General features: G+C 30.8%; 2 long non-coding RNA genes across 2 annotated transcripts; both read left to right on the top strand.

Moving 5' to 3' along the window:
• Positions 1-6,420: 6,420 nt before the first annotated feature.
• On the top strand, positions 6,421-6,920 carry LOC142240672 (uncharacterized). The gene is made up of 2 exons (XR_012723350.1): positions 6,421-6,647; positions 6,705-6,920. It is a non-coding gene; the product is annotated as an uncharacterized LOC142240672 (long non-coding RNA).
• A 1,609-nt stretch (positions 6,921-8,529) lies between these two features.
• LOC142238000 (uncharacterized) lies at positions 8,530-9,027 on the top strand. The gene is made up of 2 exons (XR_012722610.1): positions 8,530-8,720; positions 8,784-9,027. It is a non-coding gene; the product is annotated as an uncharacterized LOC142238000 (long non-coding RNA).
• Positions 9,028-20,656: the final 11,629 nt, after the last annotated feature.

The raw sequence follows: 20,656 nt of genomic DNA, 5'->3' as shown, positions 1-20,656 counted from the left end.
AAAATTTTCTCAAAATTTTGTTTCTATAGACAATTTAGTCAAAATTTTATTTCTTTAGAAAATTTTGTCAAAATTGTATTTCTTTAGAAAAGTTCGTCAAAATTTCATTTCTATCGAAAATTTTATTTCTATAGAACATTTTGTCAAAATTTTATTTGAAAAATTTTATTCTATAGAAAAATTTGTCAAAATTTTATTTCTATAGAAAATGTTGTCAAAATGTTATTTCTATAGAACATTATTTCAAAATTTTATTTCTATAGAATATTTCGTCAAAATTTTATTTCTATAGAAAATTTTGTCAAAATTTTATTTCTATAGATTTTTTTTTTTTCAAAATTTTATTTCTATAGAAAATTTTTTCAAAATTTTATTTCTGTAGAAAATTTTGTCAAAATTTTATTTCTATAGAAAATTTTTTCAAAATTTTATTTCTGTAGAAAATAGAATTTTTTTTCACCAAACTTTAAAAAATCATCTATTATTTTTTTTTAGAATTCTACCACTTGTGGTAACCGTGCTACCTACCCCAATGCATATAGTCCTTACGGAGATCAATCGCTAGATTTGTTTTATTTAGCTTTAAAAACCTAAAACTTTTGAATCGATGATGTAGGGTACATTAGCTTCGGTCCTGCTAAACTAAATCTGGTTATTTTACTGCTTCGAAATAAAATATAATTTGATTTTTTTTCCTCATGCTATGTATTTGTTGCAATAATAGTTCAAATGGTTTTTGTATCTCAGTTTTATGTGATTTTACCATTTCCGATTATCTGTTTAGTTTTTTGTTCGTTTCATTCATTCCTAAAATCAGATGCGTGCTGCGGCCTTTTCATCACTCGAAGTGAGCATTCTCGTTATCTGCTGTTTGCTTAAGATTTTCTTTTTTTTGTGTTCTTCTGCTCTCCCTCTGCTATTTGCGTGCAGCGAGCGTGTGTGTCAAGAGTTGTTGTTTTAGGTCAACCAAAGTTATTTTGGGATAGGTCTTTTTCGTTTATCTACAGGCAACGTGTAAGCAAAACAAACATTTTTTTTTGAAAGACCCAATGGGAAATTTTTCACCCAAAGCAAAACTTTTTTCATAGCCACATTTTAAGAAAACATCATTCAGTATATTACTGATATTTTTCTTTCGTGATTAAAATATCTATTGAAAATGGTTTATGTAACCATTTTTTTTTATAATTTCAGTATAAAAGTATTATGAAAAAGCTTAAGCCCGGCAAAGGTGATTATATGATACTCTACATAGAAAAAAATATCACCAATATATATATATTTTTTAATATTTACTAAATAATTTAATGATTCATTCGGTCAAAAGTTAATTAATAAATTAATTAATTAAGTGATTGATTAATAAATTTTTGGGTGCTGCTAATTTTTTAATCGAAAAAAATACCGCCATAAAAAATGAAGAGTGATGACTAATAAATAGGATTTTTTCTTGGGATTGTTCCCATTCCTGCATTTTTTTTAATTTCCTGAGTTCCCGCATAAAGAAAACTTTCATTAATGTGGTATCAAAAAAGCAAGTAAATAAGGCCGTATCTTATGTATCATGCGTACAAAGTTATACGAAAGACGGTCATCCACAATCGAATTACTTGGGATATTTCTAACTACGAATTCTAGAAGCCCAAGAAGTACAAAAGGGAGATCAGTCTATATAGGGGCTATATCAAAACATGGACCGATACGGACCATTTTCGACACACCTCTTTATAGTCCTTTTATATGGGGGCCAAACCAAAATATAGACCAATAGGCACCATTTGCGACACACCTATTTGTGATCTTAAAATACCTTTTATTTTCAATTTAGAGCAAATCGGCTAGAAAATATAGTCTCTAGACGCCCACGAAGTAAAATCGAGAGATCGGTCTATATGGGGGTTATATCAAAAAATGGACCGATACACCTCAATTTCGGCACACATATTTGGGGTCCCAAAATACATCTAGATTTCCAATTTCAGGCAAATCGGGTAATAAATACAGTTTCTAGACGCCCAAGAAGCAAAATCGGGAGATCGGTCTATATGGGGGCTATACCAAACCATGGACCGACACTCACCATTTTCGACACACCTCTTTATGGTCCTAAAATAACTCTAGATTTTAAATTTCAGAAAAATAGAGTTTCTAGACGCCCAAGAAGCAAAAACGGGAGATCGGTCTATATGGGGGCTATACCAAAACATGTACCGATGGGCACCATTTTCGGCACACCTTTTTATGGTCCTCAATTAGATTTTTAATTTCAAGCAAATTGGATAAATACTACGGTTTTTATACCCTCCATCATAGGATGGGGGTATATTAACTTTGTCATTCCGTTTGTAACACATAGAAATATTGCTCTAAGACCCCATAAAGTATATATATTCTGGGTCGTGGTGAAATTCTGAGTCGATCTAAGCATGTCCGTCCGTCCGTCCGTCTGTTGAAATCACGCTAACTTCCGAACGAAACAAGCTATCGACTTGAAACTTGGCACAAGTAGTTGTTATCGATGTAGGTCGGATGGTATTGAAAATGGGCCATATCGGTCTACCTTTACGTATAGCCCCCATATAAAGGGGCCCTCAGATTTGGCTTGTGGAGCCTCTAACAGAAGCATATTTCATCCGATCCGGCTGAAATTTGGTATATGGTGTTGGTATATGGTCTCTAACAACCATGCAAAAATTGGTCCACATCGGTCCATAATTATATATATAGCCCCCATATAAACCGATCCCCAGATTTGGCTTGCGGAGCCTAAAAGAAGCAAATTTCATCCGATCCGGCTGAAATTTGGTACATGATGTTGGTATATGGTCTCTAATAACCATGCAAAAATTGGTACACATCGGTCCATAATTATATATATAGCCCCCATATAAACCGATCCCCAGATTTGGCTTGCGGAGCCTCAAAGAGAAGAAAATTTCATCCGATCCGGCTGAAATTTGGTACATGGTGTTGGTATATGGTCTCTAACAATCGTGCAAAAATTGGTCCACATCGGTCCATAATTATATATAGACCCCATATAAACCGATCTCCAGATTTGGCCTCCGGAGCCTCTTGGAGGAGCAAAATTCATCCGATCCGGTTCAAATTAGGAACGTGGTGTTAGTATATGGTCACTTACAACCATACCAAAATTGGTCCAATCACACAAAAATTGGTCCATATCGGTTCATAATCATGGTTGCCACTCGAGCCAAAAATAATCTACCATGATTTTATTTCTATAGAAAATTTTGTCAATATTTTTATTTCTATAGAAAATTTTGTGAAAATTTTATTTCTATAGAAAATTTGTCAAAATTTTATGTCTACTTTGTCAAACTGAATTATATACGTATTGGATCGATCTTTTTTGATTTAATATATACCACGTATGGACTTACATAAAATTTAGAAGATGGTGTCAGGAGGTTTTAAGATACCTTGCCATCGGCAAGCGTTGCCGCAACTTAAGTAATTCGATTGTGGATGGCAGTGTTTAGAAGAAGTTTCTACGCAATCCATGATGGAGGGTACATATGTTTCGGCCTGGCCGAACTTACGGCCGTATATAATTGTTATAAGCTCAAGACCCCAAATCGGGAAATCGGTTTATATGGGGATTATATCAAAACTTGGACCGATATATCCCATCTTCGAACTTGACCTGTCTGCAAACAAAAAACGAATCTGTGTCAAATTTCAGGATGATAGCGCCATTATTGAAGGCTTTAGCGTGATTGCAACAGACAGACAGACGGATATGCTTATATCGTCTTAGAATTTCTCCTTGATCAAGAATATATATACTTTATATAGTCGGAAATCGATATTTCGATGTGTTACACACGGAATGACAAACTTATTATACCCCCATCACCATTCTATGCTGGTGGGTATAATAAAGCGATTTGGAACCACTGTGCGTCGCAGAAAAAAATTGATCATCTCCATTCTCTGCACAGAAAAAACTCCACGAGAATTTTTCCAATTAAAATTTTTATTGAGTTTTCAAAGATATTCAATTGATTCAACAAATTTTTTAATTGAAACAAAAATCAATCACAAATATTAATAGCATCAACTAGCCGTCAAACCGCCGCCGGAGGTAAAAATTTAGTGGCAGCCGCCGACAAAAATGGGTCGGTTTCATTCTCTGTTTCAGTTCGGTCAGTGCTGCTAATTTACCATCTAATTTACCAAGATAAAGCTGTGGGATGCATGTTCCACAGCAACACCATTTTTCAATATAATACATTTGCTATTTCATTGGAATTGAATAATAAAGATGACCGTTCGATAATGATATAATACAATAAAATAATTAAGGTCATAATTACCATGAATCTACAATTTTAAGGATCGAGTTAATTGACGCATGCCACTGAATATATTTGCCGAAGATAATTCCTACAGGTCCACCTATTAAAGCTTTTACGAAATAGGCCGAACTGTTCTGTAGGTTCCGTTTGGCATGTCCATTACTCTTCGTCACAAATAAGATGGACATGCTTTTTGAACACACATACAAACTCTGCCAAATGCTAAGTTTCTATTAAAAATAGAGAATAAAATGCGAAAATGTATTTGCTTGTGTTTGATGAGTTCCGTAAAAATGGATACATGAGTTAGGAAAATAAAAACCACTAAGTTTCGGCAGTCAGATTCACTTCCTCATTAAGTCATTAACCTGTAAACACAAAATGCTGTCGAAATGTCCAAAAATATCCAATTGAATTGAGTGCGTGCCATGAATTGAGTAAAAGAAAATCTCTTAATAAGATTTCCATGGGAAAATGTTTACACTAACAACCATTGAACTCGCAAGATAGAAGCAATTTTACTATTATAAAAGAGAACATTTAATGGGAATCCGAAAAATTATTATGCTCCTAAGATATTCGTCCGAAAAATATATGATGTTTCTTTTTAAGAGAAACTATCTCAAAAAAATTTAAACGATTTCGACACAGGTATATTACCCAAATGACATTTTGATGATTGATATGAGCAAGAAATGATAGTCGAATATTTTACAATAAGAAATAAAATATTTCTCACAAAGCCAAAACTGCCAGCTGTGCAATTTCTTCAACATGAAATAAATTTCTGTAATCTTAAGAGGCACAATACTAGGGTGGATCAAATTTAATTATCTACACGCTCACAAAAAATCGCTTCTGTAACATATACTCCCAAACATATTTTGCTTCAAGCATATATATTTTTAGGTATTGCCCAAACATTTATATGTTTGATCTCTTCCAATATATAATATGTTTGAAAGCATATTGGTCTAAACAATATATGTTTGGGTAGTCTAAGTTCGAAACATTTTGTATTTTTGCATCCAAATTCAATAATATTGTCTTCCAAAAAACAATATGTTATTATGTGAACATATAATATGTTTGGAAGCATTTTGCACCCAAAAATATTATATGCTTAAACAAAATTCTCCCAAACAATATTGTGCTCAAAATTTTATTTATTTATTTATATATTTACAATCATAATGAATTATGAAAATAAACAGGTAACATACACTGGTAGAAAAACGTTTCGTACTATTAACGAACGGGCGTCGTTGATTATTTTTCGTTAATATTACGAAATGTTTCGTTATAAGAACGAAAGTGATCGTTAATACAACGAAATCAATCGTTAAAAGACAATTTTGTGTTTTGGTTTTTCGTTATATTAATGAAACACGTTTCGTTAATATTACGAATATTAACTTTGTAATTTTTTCAAGAATTAGAATAAACAGTTTTCCAAGATGGAATTATTATAATCATTTGCACATAGAGAGTAACTTTTGGAAACTTTTAGCCTTTAAAATAGTCGTTTTATATACTCCGAAACTGGAATTGAAAATTTCATTTGTAAAACGAAAGCGATCGTTAATACAATGATATGGATCGTTAAAAAATAAATTTTAAATTGTCATATTTCGTCATATTAATGAAATATGTTCATTAATAATACGAATGGGAGTTTGAGTATTTCTGCCTCTCTATCTAAAACGTCTCTCCATACTCTCTCTCTCTCTAATACGTCTGTAGCGTCAGTGTTGCCAATTTGGTGCTTTTAGCACCAAATTTAGTGCTTTTTGATTTCTAAAAAGCACCAAATTGCCTTTTTGGTGCCTTTTCAAAAAAAGCACCAACTTGGTGCTTTCTGGCATTTTCATTTAGTGCTTTTAGTGCTTTTTTTATTTTGAACAGTATTAAGTTTAATTGATACAAAATTTTTGATTAGACTTTCAAGAGCCGAAGAAACTCAAATTTATTGCCAAATATAGAATTTGTTATGAAGTTGGTATTGATTATTTTTTAATTAATATTGTTATTTAGGGTATTCTGTAGGAAAGTCGAGCGATGAGTGTCGAATTTTTGAATTTGGTAAAGATGTCATTACCCTGCCAGCATTTCAAAGTTCCATTTCAACCTCATCGTTACCACAGACTCGTAAATGTCACTTCAACCATCATGAAAAGGTACATCAAAAAGTACATGCAAGTAATTTGCCATCCCTACTGTTAAAAAAGCCATTTTTTTGTGCGCAACCAGCTTGTTATATTTTAATTAAATAAAAACGAAAATAAAGTTCTGAAAACATAGATTATACGCTTAAAATTGTGAAAGGTATATTGGTGAACAATTTGGTGATTTTCCAAATGGAATAAAGTGATTGTTTTTCAGATATTTTACAGACACGCTGCGCCTCCATGGAATAAAAACACTGGTTGATAGACGCAGCAACATGTAACTCGCTACTTGTAACTCAACATCATCATTAATGCCAAAAATTATGTTAAATGTAATGTGATAGTGGTATAAATGTTATATTTTTAAGAATTTGTAAATGTTTAATCAAATTAATAAATATCTAAACAAACGTGTTTTACTCGACCACAATGATTCTTTTACAACTATCTTAAAATGCACTTTTTCTGATTGTTTGGAGGGTCCCTTATTGGCGTCGTTCTAAATTGATCTATAAAGGCACCTAATAATTGCACTCATGCGAAACATTTTTGTAGTAACTTGGCGTGGTACAACTTCTCAACAGTGACGGCGCTTTTCCGACGAGTTTTTGATGTCGTATATGATTGTTTTCGACGTAGTGGGGATTCTCAAAAGAGTCCCCAAATTCAAAAAATGTTGGCAGGGTAAAAACGTTTTATTAAATTCACAAAAGCACGCACAACTGAAATAAGCAATAGACTCCTTCCATATATTAATATTTTGAAAGTTGAAAAACATCACTGATCAAAATGAATTGGACGAAAGCATTAAAACTGATCAAAGTGTATACTTGAATAGCGGTTCATAATGGTGAGTGCTAAGTTCGAGTTTTGCATCTAAAGTGAAAACTATATCAGTAAAAAAGGCATAAAATTATGCATATTTGCTGCAAATTTTATTATAACTTGATGGGGAATAGCCACCCTGCCAACATTTTTTGAATTTGGGGGCGCTTCTGAGAATCCCCACTACGTCGAAAACAATCATATACGACATCAAAAACTCGTCGGAAAAGCGCCGTCACTATTTAGAAGTTGTACCACGCCAAGTTACTACGAAAAAGTTTCTCATCAGTGCAATTATTAGGTGCCTATTTAGATCAATTTCGAAGGACGCCAATAAGAACCCCTGCAAACTATCAGAAAAAGTGCATTTTAAGGTAATTGTAGAAGAATCATTGTGGTCAAGTAAAACACGATTGTGTAGATGTTTAGTGATTTGGTTAAACATTTATAATTTCTTATAAATATAACATTTTTCTGTTTATCTCATCACATTTAACATAATTTTTTGCATTAATAAAAGAATGATGTTGAGTTTTAAGTAGCAAGTTACATATTGCAGCGTCTATCAGCCAGTTTGTTTATTTTCGATGGAGACAGCGTGCCTGGAAAAATATTTGAAAAACGATCACTTCATTCTATTTGGAAAGTCGAAAATTGTTCACCATATACCTTTCACAATTTTAAGCGTAATATCTATGTTTTCAGAACTTTATTTTTGTTTTTATTTAAATAAAATATAACAAGCTGGTTGCGCTTGGCGTTTCACAAAAAATAAAATGGCTCTTCTAACAGTAGTGATGGCAAAATACTTTCATGTACATTTTGTACTTTTTGATATGCTCCCCCCATCACAGTTCGCGATTGTTGTGGTGACATTTACGAGTCTGTGGTAGCGATGAGGATGAAATGGAACTTTGAAATGCTGGCAGGGCAAAAGCAAATTTTCACAAAGTTTGTATTCCTTAAAATGAATTATGAAAGAAAAGTAATTGTGAAAAAATGACTATTTTAGCAACTAAACTCGATCTTAATACCCACCTTAACTTCTTAAAATTCAATTCACAAATTTTCTATAATACATCTTCGGAAGGTTTTTTTTTTTTTAGTAGAGCATTTAATTTTCGATTTTGTGGTGGAAGGTGATATGTTAGAATTTATATTATATTTTTGGTGCTTTTTGGCCTTGGGGAGTTGGCAACACTGTGTAGCGTCTATGTAATTTGTACATACACATGTAAGCATGGCAATAAGCACATGTTTGCGTGTGCGTCTTGAAAAACAAACGGTAAAAAGTTCAACAGAAAACTTGTCTGATGGGCAAACCTTAACAACATTTACGTTCTTTTCGCTGAAGAGTGCACAGGCTCATTACAGTTTCGTTGTGAATAATAAACATAGATGGTGGGTGAGTTAAATTGGTGTTTTTTGTATATTCGCAAGAAATTTAGTATAAATTTTTAATCTTTAGTGAAAATGCCCCGGGGAAGTGAACTTTCAGATGAAGAAGGCGGAACAATTGCAAAAAAATTGGATAAATGGACACGGCGATACAATTATCATTTGGTCTAAGAAATACATAAAGGGCTTTTTTTCTTAAGTGAAAGTCACAATATATGATTATTAAATTACTTAATTTATCAATAAATATTATTTCCTAGTTTATATAAATCATATTTCAAAGATCTTAACAAAAAATAATACACTACCAATGACTACATTCATATGCAATAATTGGTTGGGTTTCATTAATATAACGTTTGCGTTCATTTATACAACGTTCGCCTTTCATTCATACAATGAAAAAACTGGGTTCATACAATGAATTATTTTCGTTCATACAACGTATAAGCTGCATCCATACAATGAATACATTTCATTCATACAACGAATAATATTCGTTAATACAACGAAAAAGCTACGTAATAGCAACGTAATTATTCGTTAATACTACGAAATGTATTCCATAAATGGTTTCGTAAATATAACGTAAAATTACGTTGTTCTAACGAAATGCTACGTTGGCTGACTTTTAATGAAGAATTTCGTTAATACAACGTAGAAATTCATCGTATTAACGAAACTTTTTCTACCAGTGTAGGTGCTAACAACATAGGTTTTCGACCTGAATACTCAAAATTTTGTTTCTGCCCAATTGTATATTCCCCCACATCTTTCTCACTTCCACGAGAGTTTTTAGTTCTTAGCACCTTTTTCTGTAATACAAACATTGTAGAAGAAATTATTCAATTGTATGATTTTTTTTTTTATTTTAATTTTACCTTTTGCCGGACGGGGATTCGAACAGCGGACCACACAGTTTGTAAGGATCAAAGAAGTAGCTGATCAATTGCCCAAGGAAAAATAAAATGTTAATTTTGTAATAACAAGCAACAACCACCAACTTAATTCAATATCGCTCCCTGTTAAATAGCGCTCCAAGCTACTAAACACATATATGTTTATAGGCTATTTCTAAATTAATATATGTTTGCATCCAAGCATATTATATTTACAAACATTTTATGTCCCAAACATAATATGTTCTAACATATTAACATATATGTCCCAAACATGTTATGCTAGTTTATGAACATTATATGCTTGCACTCAAAAATATTGTGTTTAAAAATTTGTGTTCCAAACATATAATGTCTATAGCCAAACATATGAAAAACATCCTTTTTCATCCGTGTATAGTAAAACAAGTGTACACTACCAAAAGTTATCTACCAGTTGTATTTACAATTGCATTGTCGGTAGATGTACCGACAAAAAAAGTATACATCAAAAAATTTTCTTTTACAGAAAGGCTTTATTTTAACTCTATAACAATTTCTTTTAAATTTGGTTTACGCCTATTTTTCCAAACCCCAAAAAAAATATTCTCAATTTTAACTAAAAGATACTTCACAAATTTCCATTAGAAAAAAAATTGACAACATCTTAACAATATTTTCTATAGAAATATTTTAAAAATAAAATTTTGACAAAATTTTCTATAGAAAACAATTTTTTTGACAATTTTTCCTAAAGAAATAAAATTTTACCACATTTTCTATAGAAATAAATGTTGACAAAATTTTTCTATAGAAATAAAATTTTAACAGAATTTTCTATAGAAATAAAATTTTGACAAAATTTTCTATAGGAATAAAATTTGGACAAAATTTTTTATAGAAATAAAATGTTTTGGCAAAAGTGTATATAAATATAAAATTTTGACAAACCCTTCTATAGAAATAAATTGTTGACAAACTCTTCTATTGAAATAAAGTGTTGACCAAATTTCTATAGAAATAAAATGTTGACAAAACTCTCTATAGAAATTAAATTTTGTCGAAATTTTCTATAGAAATAAAATTTGGACAATTTTTCTATAGAAATAATATTATGATAAAATTTGCTATAGAAATAAAATTGTGACAAAGTTTTCTATAGAAATAAAATTTTAACAGAATCTTTTACGGAAATAAAATTTTGACAAAATTTTCTACGGAAATAAAATTTTGACAAAATTTTCCATATAGATAAAATTTTGACAAAATTTTCTATAGATATAAAAAATTAAATATTGACAAAATTTTCTATAGAAATAAAATGTTGACAAAATTTTCTACAAAAATAAAATTTTGACTATTTTTTGTAGAGACATACAATTTTGACAAAATTTTCCATAGAAATAAAATTTTGATAAAATTTTCCATAGAAATGAAAATTTGACAAAACTTTCTATAGAAATAAAATTGTGACAAAATTTTCCATAGAAATGAAATTTTGACAAAAGTTTCTATAGAAATAAAATTTCAACAGAATTTTATATAGAAATAACAGTTTGGCAAAATGTTCTATAGAAATAAAATTTTGACAAAATTTTCTATGGAAATAAAATTGTGTCAATTTTTTCTATAGAAATAGAATCTTGACAAAAATTTCTATACACAGAAAAAAAAGTGTCTCGTAAATTTAAGAAGATTTTTACAATAATTTATTACAAGAATTTTCCAGAATTTTAGTTCATTTTTCGTATCTTCAACGAAAATTAACTACTCGAAAGGAAATTTTACAAATTCTAAGTAGCAATCGTTTAGTTCATGGCCTACAAAATACGATGGAAATTTCCTTAAAAAATTTCTTAACTGGTAGTTAAAAATTCGTTTGTCATGCTATAAAACTACTTGTGAAATGTAAAGTATTTTCTAAATAATAAGTGCAATTTACTATAAGATTTTTTTGTATGAGAAAATATTTTTTTACGAAAAATGAACTTGAAAGTGGATAGCAATTTCTTACTGACAATTCCTATAGTTAATAATTGTTGGTAAAAAATTACCCAATGAAATATTTTTAGTTCACATGTAATTAAATTTATAGACATTTTCGTCAAAAATGGTAGATAACATTTCATGAAAATTTTGCAAACTTTAAGTTAAACGTTTCATCGTTCATAAACTGGTGTGCCTTTACGAATATTATTCTTAGAGTAAATTGTCAGCAGATGCGATGAACTAATGCATAGTACAGAGATCTTTATCGGAATAGTGGAATGTGATTAATGTAAAGATGATGTTACTTGAGTTTTGTTGTGTATACATGAGCGTGGGGTTGTTTTTATTTTTGTTCATTTAGTGGTTTGTGTGTGCGTGTGTTTGTTATTCGTTGATGGTTTTTGTCTGGATGAGGTGTTGTTTTCAATAAAGGCACATGTGTTTTTGTTGTTGTAGGGATGTTTTGGCTTTGCTTGGTTTTGTTTGGCATGCTTCAGTTGTACAATTGGCGTTGGCGTGGGTTGTTGCATCTTTTAAGTAGGTATGCAACAAGGGAATATAAAGGCATGGAATATTTTGGATTTTTGAGACATATATTGGTGTTTGTTTATTAAACCTTTAAATGAAAGTTATTAATATATTAACGGTAGTTTAGAAAAAAGTTATTAAGAATATTTAGGAAAATATGTTGAAATTGAAAGTGTATTGAAATTTTTATTATTCAATGTAAAAAATTAATATTCAATTCCAGATGAATTTGGAAAATTTTTGTTATATCTCAGCGTACAGTTTAGTCATAAATTGGTAAGTATTTTTTTAATATGGATTTCTTTTAAAAAGAATATTTTTTATGTATATTATTATTTGTTAATTAATTTTTTTGGAAACCAGTTTAATGTTTTTCTTTGTTGTAAAAGCAATATTTAATTTCAGAGCAACTCCAGATGGATTCAAACAAATTTAAAAAATAGAGCATTGGTAAGTTTTCTTTTAAAAATTGACTTTCTTTCAACTAGAATATTTACGTTTTTATGACCTTTTTATCATCAAAATTACAGGTTTTTAATACCTTATGTTAGTATTTCTTTAATCAAATTTTTTGGAAACCAATGTTATATTTTTAATGTAAAAAACAAATATTTAATTTCAGAATAACCCCTTAAAAATTTGGAAAAATTTTAAGTACTCCTTTGCTTGTAATTTAATAGTGAATTGGTAAGGATTCCTTAACTTTCTTTTAACCCTGTACAGTCATCCTTATTTTTTGTACATTAACGTCATCCTTCGTCATTTTGACTACGGCTCATTTCAAGACGCTATAATTTTCATCGTGAGCGAAAAAGTGAACCAAACTTGAATTTATTTTCTTATTCAATTTGGTTTTAAGTAGTATAACACAAAAATTCATAAAACGGTCGAATTAGTATAACTTAAATTTACCATTTTCCAAAAGACTAAAATGCATTTTAAATCGAAAATGAAATTACGTGTCGTCAAATGACAAATGATGACTGGCTAGGGTTAACCATAATATTTTTATGCATATTATTATTTTTGTCATTAGATTTTTTGGAAACCTATTTAATAATTTTAATTAATGTAAAAAATATATATTTAATTTCAGAGTAACCCAAATAAATTTGGACAACTTTTTATATTTCCCCTCAGCGTACAATTTAATAGAGAATTGGTAAGTTTTATATTAAAACTTTGTCTTTCTTTCAACTAGAATATTTATTTTATTATATCCTTCACATCGATAACAACACAGTTTTATGAGTTTATATAAAATACTTCATTATTTCTCTAATTGTTTCAGGTACAAATTTTATGAGATACGTTTTCCAAAGAAAAGTTGAATTCCTTACACCATTTGATAAAATGCCCCCAAATATGGTAAGTTACAAGCTAATATAAAGAATTAAAAACTTATATTTCATTACATGGTGTTAATTTTTAACAATTTTCATTATTGCTTCCATTTTTTCCAGCAAGATATGTGAAAAAATTACCTACGATGAATAAAAAAAGGATAAGTCAAAATGTCCACACAGCGGGTTCAAATGAACTACTCTCTGTTCCACGTGGTCATAATTTTTATTCACAAAAAACATTGTATTAAGAACTTTCATCATAAGTTTTTATAATAAAGTACTTTTGCTTAAAGAAAGTTTAATTTTAATGTATGAACATTTTCATAATAGTAAAACGATTTGTTGTTCCTTTAATTATTTAATTTCTCTGTACTGTGGAAGGATTGATTTAAAAATAGTTTAGTTGTCGACATTTTAAAGAGGCTGTAAACCAATTTTTATTATCGGGTTTCCCACAAAATAAGCAAGTAAACCAAAAGAATATTGACTTTTTAACTTGGTAGGGGTATATAAATCTTATGGTGTTGTACAAATGAACTAAAATACAATGTTATAGATGAACTAAAATTTAAGAGAATTATAAACTAGGCAAGTTGAAAAAAATCTTAAGGGCTAAATCATGGTCAATATTACTACAGTTTAGTTCATTTTGCAATGGAAATGGGTTCACTGTTTTTTCAGTGTAGAAATAAACTTTTGACAAAATTTTTTTATAGAAATAATATTTTGACAAATTTTTGTGTAGAAATAAAATTTTGACAAAATTTTCTATGGAAATAAAATTTTGACAGAATTTTCTTTGGAAATACAATTCTGACAAAATTTTCTATAGAAATAAAATTTTGACAAAAGTTTCTATAGAAATAAAATTTTGACAAAATTTTCTATAGAAATAAAATTTTGTCAAAATTTCCTATAGTAAAACAATTTTGACAAAATTTTCTGTATAAAAATTTTGACGAAATTTTGCTATTGAAATAAAATTTTGACAGAATTTTCTATGAAATAAAATTTTGACAAAATTTTCCATAGAAATTCAATTTTAACAAAATTTTCTATAGAATTAAAAAAAAAAATCTATAAAAATAAAATTTTGACAAAAATTCTATAAAAATAAAATTTTGATAAAATTTCTATAGAAATAAAATTTTCATAAATTTTTGTATAGAACAAAAATCTTTAGCAAATCTTTCTACAAAAATAATTTTTATACCCTTCACTACTACTGTGGTACAGGGTATAATAAGTTTGTGCATTTGTATGTAACGCCAAGAAGGAAAAGTCTGAGACCCATCGTTTAGTATACCGATGGTATTAGAACTAAAATCTGAGTCGATTTAGCGATGTCCGTCTGTCTGTCTGTCTGCCTGTCTGTCTGTCTGTCTGTCTGTCCGTCTGTCAGTCTGTTGATGTATTTTTGTGTGCAAAGTACAGCTCGCAGTTTTAGTCCGATTGTCCTAAAATTTGGTATAGGGTCCTGTTTCGGCTCAAAGACGATCCCTATTGATTTTGGAAATAATCGGTTCAGATTTAGATATAGCTGCCATATATATTTTTCACCGATCTGGTCATAATTGGCGTGTATATCAACCGATCTTCCTCAAATTCCGTACATCAGAATATTTTATGAGTCTCGAAAAACTTACAAAATATCAGCCAAATCGGTTCAGATTTAGATATAGCTCCCATATATAGCTTTCGACCGATTTACACTCAAATGACCACAGAGGCCAATTGTTTGCTCCGATTTAGTTGAAATTTTTCACAGAGAGTAGAATTAGCATTGTAGCTATGCGTACCAAATTTGGTTGAAATCGGTTCAGATTTAGATATATCTCCCATATATAGCTTTCGCCCGATTTACACTCATATGACCACAGAGGCCAATTTTTAACTGCGAGTTAGTTGAAATTTTGCACAGAGAGTACAATTAGCATTATAGCTATGCCTGCCAAATTTGGTTGAAATCGGTTCAGATTTAGATATATCTCCCATATATAGCTTTCGCCCGATTTACACTCATATGACCACAGAGGCCAATTTTTTGCTCCGATTTAGTTGAAATTTTGTACAGGGAGTAGAATTAGTATTGTAGCTATGCCTGCCAAATTTGGTTGAAATCGGTTTAGATTTAGATATAGCTCCCATATATAGCTTTCGCCCGATTTACACTCATATGACCACAGAGGCCAATTTTTAACTCCGATTTATTTGAAATTTTCACAGGGAGTAGAATTAGCATTGTAGCTATGCGTGCAAAATTTGGTTGACATCGGTTCAGATTTAGATATAGCTCCCATATATATGTTTTTCTGATTTCGACAAAAATGGTCAAAATACCAACATTTTCCTTGTAAAATCGCCACTGCTTAGTCGAAAAGTTGTAAAAATGACTCTAATTTTCTAAAACTTCTAATACATATATATCGAGCGATAAATCATAAATAAACTTTTGCGAAGTTTCTTTAAAACTGCTTCAGATTTAAATGTTTTCCATATTTATACCCTGCTCCACACTGTGGAACAGGGTATAATAAGTTTGTGGATTTGTATGTAACGCCAAGAAGGAGTAATCATAGACCAACCTTTTAGTATACGGATCGGCTTAGAATTAAATTCTGAGTCGATTTAGCGATGTCCGTCTGTCTGTCTGTCCGTCTGTCTGTCCGTCTGTCTGTCCGTCTGTCTGTCCGTCTGTCTGTCTGTCTGTTGATGTATTTTTGTGTGCAAAGTACAGCTCGCAGTTTGAGTCCGATTGTCCTAAAATTTGGTACAGGGTCCTGTTTCGGCTCAAAGACGATCCCTATTGATTTTGGAAAAAATCGGTTCAGATTTAGATATAGCTGCCATATATATTTTTCACCGATCTGGTCATAATTGGCGTGTATATCAACCGATCTTCCTCAAATTCCGTACATCCGAATATTTTATGAGTCTCGAAAAACTTGCAAAATATCAGCAAAATCGGTTCAGATTTAGATATAGCTCCCATATATAGCTTTCGCCCGATTTACACTCATTTGCTCACAGAGGCCAATTTTTTGCTCCGATTTAGTTGAAATTTTGCATAGGGAGTATAATTAGCGTTATAACTATGCGTGCCAAATTTGCTTGAAATCGGTTCAGATTTGGATATATCTCCCATATAAAGCTTTCGCCCGATTTACACTCATATGACCACAGAGGCCAATTTTTAACTCCGATTTAGTTGAAATTTTGCACAGGGAGTAGAATTAGCATTGTAGTAAATTTGGTTGAAATCGGTTCAGATTTAGATATAGCTCCCATATATATGTTTTTCTGATTTCGACAAAAATGGTCAAAATACCAACATTTTCCTTGTAAAATCGCCACTGCTTAGTCGAAAAGTTGTAAAAATGACTCTAATTTTCCTAAACTTCTAATACATATATATCGAGCGATAAATCATAAATAAACTTTTTCGAAGTTTCCTTAAAATTGCTTCAGATTTAAATGTTTCCCATATTTTTTTACTAACATTGTGTTTCACCCTAGTGCATTAGCCGACTTAAATTTTGAGTCTATAGATTTTATAGAAGTCTATCAAATTCTTCCAGATCGAGTGATACTTAAATGTATGTATTTGGGACAAACCTTTATATATAGCCCCCAACACATTTGACGGATGTGATATGGTATCGAAAATTTAGATCTACAAAGTGGTGCAGGGTATAATATAGTCGGCCCCGCCCGACTTTAGACTTTCCTTACTGGTTTTTTACTAAAATTGTTCCACCCTAGTGCATTAGCCAACTTAAATTTTGAGTCTACAGATTTTGTAGAAGTCTATCAAATTCTGTCCAGATCGAGTGATATTTAAATGTATATATTTGGGACAAACCGTTATATATAGCCCCCAACACATTTGACGGATGTGATATGGTATCGAAAATTTAGATCTACAAAGTGGTGCAGGGTATAATATAGTCGGCCCCGCTCGACTTTAGACTTTCCTTACATGTTTTATAAATGTATAAATTTTCTCTTAATAACTTTAAAATTTTTAATTTTTATTTTAGGCCATACTATAAAATTGTCGCTATTATTAAAATAAAATAATAAAATACTTCTTTTGAAGATAAATATTTTCCATAATATCAACAACAATTTGATCAAACTCTGCAAAACAAGATTTTTTAGTTGCTAGTTTGTTAGGTAAAATGTTCTTCAAAGATTATTTTTGGCTCGAGTGGCAACCGTGATCATGACTATAATGCAAAAAGTTAAAAAAAAAAATAGGAGATATTTTTCAATACCTCATTGAACAAGTAAGAAAAGTCTAAAGTCGGACGGGGCCGACTATATTATACCCTGTACCACTATATAGATCCACATATTCGATGCTATATCCAGCGTTGCCAATTTAGCTTTTTTCCCGCTAGATTTGGCTTTTTTTGAAGACGTTTAGCGGGAAAAAAATGCATTTAGCTTTTAGCTTTTTTTTTCTGGCTTTTTTTCATGACCCTTTTAGCTATTTTTGGCTTTTTTTATTTTCGACATGTTTCTATTGAAATATGGATAAATCGGAGTTTTTATCTAAGCCTTGCTGCAAGTATAAGGGTTTCCACATATTTCAAAGCTCAGTTGGAACATTAATAATGAGTCCAGCCATTATGCGGGCATTTTTGTAGCAAATACACCTTGTTGTAAAGTTTTTTCATTATACACATAAAAGTTATCGTAAACTTTAAATCTTCTATTACCATACAAATTTGTTAGATAAACTGTCAGTAAATTATTGGGAATATTATCATTTGACTCGTTTATCCTTTTTATGTTATTATAATATTCTAAAGTTATTACGATATTACTAAATTAAAATAGTAGATGTGAATAGCTTTGTGCACTGAAAAAATATTGTCGTCTCCTCAAAATACGAACGCGAATTTTGGTTATAATAGCATTTGTGAATTTCTTTTATATAAACTGTTTTCCTTGTCCAAAAGACGATAAAGTCGTTTTGTCCTTATAATTAAGTGATTCAACTTAAAAATGGGTATGTTTTCATGAAAGAAGGAAGAATTAATGAAATAGTCTTTAAATGTGAGGAGGTTTTGCATCTTAACCACAAATCAAAACAGCGTTAAAAAATAGAAGATGTTTTTCAACACTTTATTTTAAAAACGTATATATACAATAATTTCTACTTGAAGTCGAGTCTGAATTTGGAAATTTTAGTTCGCGTTAGCACGTTTTTAAAGCACTTTGATAGCTCATGAAGAAAAGGAAAATGTTTTTACTGGGAAATGTAAACTATAGGTATTTTCTACAATTTAAATAAAAGTAATGTATTTCGAATTTTTCACAATTTCAAAACCAAACTAAAATTTTATTTAAAAAAATGACAAATCATTTTTTTACCAAATCCAAAGCAGGCTTTGATCATTTAATATTTTAAAATAACAAGTAAATAAAATAGAGGTGTTGGGAAGGTAGCTCCCACAAAACGAAGGACTTCCAGTAAAAAATTTGTGATAGTAATCAAAATGTATCGAATACGCAAACAGAGCTAATATGCCTTAGATATTGTTACAGTCAGATATTGTTACACAGAAATGGAATTAAAATGAAAATAATAGGCATTGTAAGTGAAATAAAGCCTTTAAGTTTGTTAAATTTCAATCAAAAATGCGACTTTTGATACAAAAAATTTTGGCTTTTTTCTAGCTATTTTTTAGCATTTTTTAGCTATTTTTTTGGGCAAATCTAGCGGTTTTTGGTGAAACAATTCTGGCAACGCTGACTATATCAAATCCGTCAAATGTGTTGGTTGCTATATATAAAGGTTTTTGTTCCGAGGGAAATATATATGTGGGAGCTATATCGAAAACTGAGCCGATTTCTTCCAAAATCAATAGGGTTCTATTGTGACCCAAAATATATACTTATGGCAAATTTGAAGTCGATTGGGCTAAAATTGCGACCTAGACATTGATAACAAAAATGTGTTCACAGACAGACGGACGGTCGGACATGGCTAGATCGACTCAGGGACCAACCCTGAGCATTATTGCCAAAGACACCATATGTCTATTTCGTCTCCTTCTGGGTGTTGCCAACATATGCACTAACTTTTAATACCCTGTTTCACAGTGTGGCGCCGGGTATAAAAATTGCGGTGTGTGAAATCCCCAGTCAAGTTGGGAGTGCTATTTATTCCAAAATGGGTGCTATACGAAAACATAGACCGATATAGCCCATCTTCAAACTTGTCCTGCGTGCAGACTATCAACGAAGCTGTGCTAAATATCAGAACGATAGTGCCATTATTGAAGGCTGTAGCGTTTATATACTTTATACAGTCGTTATGTCGATAGCCTCTAGTTGCTAGGTCCCGTAAAAATAATTTTATAATAATTTGTAATTATAATAAATTAAATAATAAATAATACAGTCGAAAATGGATATTTCGATGTGTTACAAACGTAATGACAATCTTATTACACCCCATTGTCATTTTATGGTGGTGGATGAGATGGGCATCCAAACCGAATGAAATTTGTTCTTCCATGAAGCTCCACAAGTCGGTTTACATGGGGACTTTATGTAATTATGAACCGATATGGCATGGTTTGAGGGCATATACTAAAATTTCAATCGGATCGGATGTCTGAATAGTCTAAGTGAGCCTGATACAACGGGCTGCCACCTAACCTAACCTCATCTAGGAATAGATTTATATGGGGGCTACACCTAAAAGTGGACCGATATGGTTCATATGCAACATACGACCTACATCAATAACAAGTACTTGCGCCACGTCGATAGTTAGTTTCGTCTGGAAATTAGCGTGATTTCAACAAAAGGACGGACGAACCGATCGACCGACGCAAGATCGACTCAGAATTTCCCTAATATCCATAGTATATATACTTTATACCCTATAACTGAGACCAATATTTCAATATGTTACAAATGTAATTCGAAAGTTAATATACCCCCATCATATGATGGAGTGTATACAAATTACATCCTTATAACCTTCTAGATTTTCCACGAAATGTACAATAACACTATACAAATTACTAAGAATCGCAAACAACCTAGCAAAAAAAAAACCCCAATGCATTTAAAAATAAAATCCGCAACGTCATAACAGTAAAATCTAGGCACAAAAACAGACAAAATTGATAAGAACTGATTTGAGGTATCAATAAAAATTATGAAGAATTTATGCCATT

This window comes from Haematobia irritans, chromosome 5, assembly GCF_050003625.1.
Source record: "Haematobia irritans isolate KBUSLIRL chromosome 5, ASM5000362v1, whole genome shotgun sequence".
Lineage (NCBI taxonomy): Eukaryota > Metazoa > Arthropoda > Insecta > Diptera > Muscidae > Haematobia > Haematobia irritans.
Note: the sequence above shows the minus strand (reverse complement) of the source record. Positions and strands in the feature narration are given on the sequence as shown.